Source organism: Micrasema longulum, unplaced genomic scaffold (assembly GCF_059751315.1).
Source record: "Micrasema longulum isolate JH-2025_06_02 unplaced genomic scaffold, ASM5975131v1 h1tg000942l, whole genome shotgun sequence".
NCBI lineage: Eukaryota > Metazoa > Arthropoda > Insecta > Trichoptera > Brachycentridae > Micrasema > Micrasema longulum.
Genome location: NW_028278133.1, coordinates 58229 through 63142, shown reverse-complemented (window position 1 = coordinate 63142; position 4914 = coordinate 58229). Strand labels below are relative to the sequence as shown.

Below are 4914 nucleotides of genomic sequence, written 5' to 3'. Positions count from 1 at the left end.
TTATTTCTGTAGTTAAATAATTGGGTTCGTAAAAAGGTTTTTTTGCTGTCTGGAAAGTTACACTTTTGCAGTTGTACTATTATGTCCGCCCATCAAATGTATATAAATCATGTTATGTTTGTAATGTCATGTTATGTTTGTAATGTCATGTTATGTTTAAACACAATCGTTTAGTTTATAAATGCATTTATGATTCATCACAATTACACATTTGTAAAAAAAATAATATGTGCTTAAGTTTAATTACCTTAAGGGACAAAAATACATAAATTTATTTCAGTAAGTATTATTTTCTTCTTCTTTGTCCTACTGTGCACATTATTTCACATTTTATTTATTGTATTTTTTATGCTCCCTAGGTGAGATTAGTATGCCACGTTGGAAGTGAAGCGACAGGGGGCAAAGTCACAATGGAAAAGTCATTATTTTGGTTAGGAGATTACATGTTATTGAAAGTATTATATTCTATTGTGTTTCAGTATCCATTACGAAACGATGAACAAAGTATGTTTTTAACTATGAATTGGCTCATTGAAATTTACAAAGGATTGTGGAGTTGCCTTACTTTATTAGGTTTTTAAAATAAAATAAAATAAATATTACAGATTTTTTTTTTTTTTTTTAATGTTTCCTTTGCAAAGTTATCTGTAGTCAAATTGTTTATATATATTTTTTTGTTAACACAATACAATATTATATGATAAACATTTAAGAATTTGAACAGATATAAGGGTAGAGATCATAATAAAAGTGGTTTGTTTTGATGCATTAATAATTTATTTTTATTTTATTATGCGCAAAAGTTTTTTTGATTTGATACACAAAGTTTGCGGCAGAAGCTCATTTAAGGTAGTTATTTGTCTGCTAAAGTTGATTTATTTAGCAAAAGCTTCAGCGGAGATCTTCAGAGTAGCCAGTTGTTTTCCAGGCTATTTAATAGCGGCGAGGGTTGTAAGTATCAGAATCGGTATAATATGAGCCAGCTGTGTGAGTTGTGTCAGTATCCTTGGGGTATGTGGTATCCCTGTTGTATGCGGTATCCTTAGTGTATGAGTTATCAGTGTCAGCGGAGAAAGTGTTGGTCATGTCTGGTTCTGAGAATGTGAATGTATCCCTTGTGGTGATTCCAACCTTGTGGAAGATCATGACTTCCTTCAAGTACATGTTGGTGTTCCAGAAAGTTGTTGTGTCAATTGGACGGTCAAGAGGATAACCGAAAGCATTGTCGTCATAGTTGCGCCTATTGTCAGTAGAAGTGGTAGTGGTAGTCATGGTGGCGACTTTGGTAGTCGCAGCGAAATCAGTTCCATAGGTCTTAGTTTGGCGAAGAGGAGTAATTGAAACGTAAATGTAGAATGGCATACCTCCAGTTTTACCCATGGGCAACACTAGCCTATCGGGGAATCCGAAATTGGTTCTGGCTGTATCAACAAAGCACTGTTCATTTCCATTAATGCATGTGTTGATCTTCTTCAAAAGTTCACGCGCTGGAGTACGATCTCCAACAGTGGTCCAGAAATCGCGAGAGTTACGTGTGACGGTATTTTTTCCAGTCTTGAGATTGTACACAAATCGGTCTAATTCGAAGAAATTCTCTCTGTTATCAACGAAATGAATCTTACGGTGCATGCTGTCATATTTAGGACCCAAGAAAATTCTGATGACAGATTCGGTTGACTTGTCAGAGTTGATATCAATGTTCACATTGAATTGAACATGGTTCAAACGTCTTTGAATTCCTTTGAAGATAAAATCTTCGCGGTTCTTATCCATCTCTTCCGGTTTACGATTTACTGCGGTGGTAACATCTACATCATACAAATCAAAGAATGTAACGAGTTTGTCGGTGGTTACATCTTCTATCTTGACTCCGGGGAAGGTCACTTCATCACGAGTATACGGGCGGAGAGTATCCTTGAATTTCATGTAATAGTGTACCAATCTCTGTGAAAGCTGATAGAACATCGGATCGCGAAGTGCGGTTTCGTACTGTTCCATAACGGCAGGGTTGGCCATGTAGTCATCAAATGTATCATCACCATTACCCATCAGTTTCATTGCAGTTAATGTTCCAAGGAAGTAGTAACGAGTATTAGGTGAATCTTTGTTGCACTGCATAATGTTACCCAGCCTCTCAATATCTTCAGGGTTCCTCAAAGACAAAGTCCTGCCATCTTCAGTCATCACAAATCCTTTGTCAATAGCAGCGCGAATACGCCTTTCATAATCCTTTACGGTTGTAAGGTCCCACAAATTGTCTTCGGTATTAATCAAGAAGTCATTTGGCCTTGATGGGAATACCATTCCATTGAAGTGTCTCAAAGATGAAGCGAATCCAGTTTTGATTGGCTTATTCCACATAAATCTAGGAATTTCACCTAAGTTGTTGGATAGCCTTTCCATGTAATAACGGGCCAAAATCTGCTGGTGAGTGTACAAATAAAGTTCTCCCCTGCGGCTTTTAGTAAATCCAAGCTCTTCACCGTCCATCCAGAATGGATAACTAGCATGGAAGTAGTAGTAGTAAGTGTTAAGACCGATATCTTCAGTGAAATAAGTCAAAGAGGTCTCCTCATTAGTCTGAGTGTACCAACCAGAATAGTTGCTTCTGATGAAGAAAGTGTTATCAACCTGGTGGACTCCATAGAAATCGGCAAGTTTAGTATCGTGGATACGTTCCTGCATCTTCAATCGCTGGGCTTTAGTAATGACTTCAGTGTTCATGAAGAAGAATGGATAGACTTCAGCCGGGGGAGGAAGAGTCATTCCCTTGGTATCAAAGCGGTGAATTACGGCAACATTCAGTGCGTAAACAAACATACCCTCGTTGACATAATCACGAGCCCAGCAAGCAGTTCTGTAGAAGGTATCAAAGTCCCTGGCGTAGTACAGCACATGGAATAGACGAATTGCTTGATCTCTATGCTTCTCATTGGTGATGGTAAAGATCTTGTTTCTGGGTAGCATTCCATACTTATAAGTTTTGACGAACTCAGTAACTGCTTCGGTATTTGTGAATCTTGCTTTGTAGGTTTCAAAGTGGAAATCCTTAGCGATGGCCCTCTGGTCTTCGTTGGTGTTGAGGGTAGTCACATGATTGAAGAGACGGAGGATGTTCTTGTTGCGAATTAGAAACTCCTTGTCTGCAACCTTTTCAGTATGGGTGCCATATGTACTTCCATAAGTGGCATCGTAGGTGGCACCATAGGCGGGTCCACTTTTGGTTCCCGTAGTTACGGTCCCACTCAGGAAAGTGGCCGAAGCCGCTACCAACAATCCCAGGAACAAGAAAGCAGTCTTCATGTTGACCGTTGTCGGTGACAATTGTGACTTCTGTGGATCTCGAAGGTGCTTTTATACTACTAGCTATCATGCAATATTTCATATCTCCTGTTGTTACTGCACACTACATACAAATGATATAATTAACGTTTAACCTGTGAGTGATTATGAAAACAATAATAATTTTTGAAAACTGAACAATCATATCATAATTTCTTATCGCATAATATGTTTATACTTTTTGTATTGTTGAATTAATTTATAATAAGACAGATTATAATTACGAACATAATATTTTAAACGGTGATTAGATGAAATGTGAATTTACTATGCTTTTAAAAATATTAAATTAAGAAACAACTTTTTATTATTATTTATCACTTAACATTAGAAATCCAAATCCTTTCAAATACCATTTTCACCTTTTTTACGCTGTAGAAATTTTTTCCATCCACCTATATATATAGTTTTTTGACCTTATCAAATACACCAAACTGTTTTATTATGTTTACTGCACCTGTAGTGTAATAGATAAAACGCTTGCTCCGCGTACAGAGGGTTCCGGGTTTGATTTCAGAAGAGATCACAATTAAATTTGTCGTTTCTTAAGCTTGGGTATTCTGTGCCACTAATTGGGCCTCCTGCCTGTTGTGGTGCAAAAACAAAGTATTGTTTGCTCTTCTCAGGAGGTGAAATTTTCCATTCTTCAACATACCATATCATTTTTGAAATTTGTGTATTTTTTGTGCAAAGTGCAGACTTTGTTTTGCAGTAGCTATTTCTCTCTTTTTTCAAGACTTTTGGCTCATTGTGGTGGATAAAGTATCAATTAAATATTGAAAAAAAAAAAAAAAACGCATTAATAAGAAAAAAATATTAATCAGCAATAATTACTTCATTGCATCGCTTACATATTATCATAATATTTAAAAATGAAAGCAACGAATACTTTGTTACCAAATCTAAAAAAGAATGAGTTTTCTCAGTAAAATTGCAATTCGGGCAAAAATAATTTGTAGCTATAAGGGCCAATATCCAATTTAGTTTTTTTCTTACCAACATTTTGTAGAAAGTCGATGTCAATTGGATAACATGTAAATTTAAATATTTTACACGCAAATACATAACTATATGGTGATATTTTATCCTTATATTTGTTATCAAACACGTCAAAGAGTTTATTATTAAAGCCACAAAATTACTGAAAAATTTCTCCATGGCGGACTTTGGACGTTTGGTATCAGGACAGGCAAAAAAAAAAATTTTTTGAACATTTTATACGCATATCCGAAAATGATGCATAGGGCGCTGCATAGTTACACTAAATGCAGCGTTTATTGATTACCTGTTACATGAAGGTTAGGCGATCAGCCTTACGCTTCAGGTGCCAATCCAGGAACATTATATTTATATTCAATATTTTAATGGTATTTTCAGAGGCATTGAAATGTATTTAAAGCATTCAGTTTGATTAATTTGTAAGCAATTTGTATTCTGAAAGACGGCCAATAAACCATTTTTATGATGTTCCGCAAAATGTTAATTCATTTACAGACAAAAGTTGAGTAAATTGTGCAACCGAGTTTATGTTATATATGTAATGTTAACATATTATAAAAGGGAATTTAGAAG

General features: G+C 35.6%; 1 pseudogene across 1 annotated transcript; it reads right to left on the bottom strand.

Moving 5' to 3' along the window:
- Nucleotides 1-754: 754 nt before the first annotated feature.
- On the bottom strand, nucleotides 755-3328 carry LOC148277998 (basic juvenile hormone-suppressible protein 2 pseudogene; annotated as a pseudogene). The gene has a single exon (XR_015823317.1). The product of XR_015823317.1 is annotated as a basic juvenile hormone-suppressible protein 2 pseudogene (transcript).
- Nucleotides 3329-4914: the final 1586 nt, after the last annotated feature.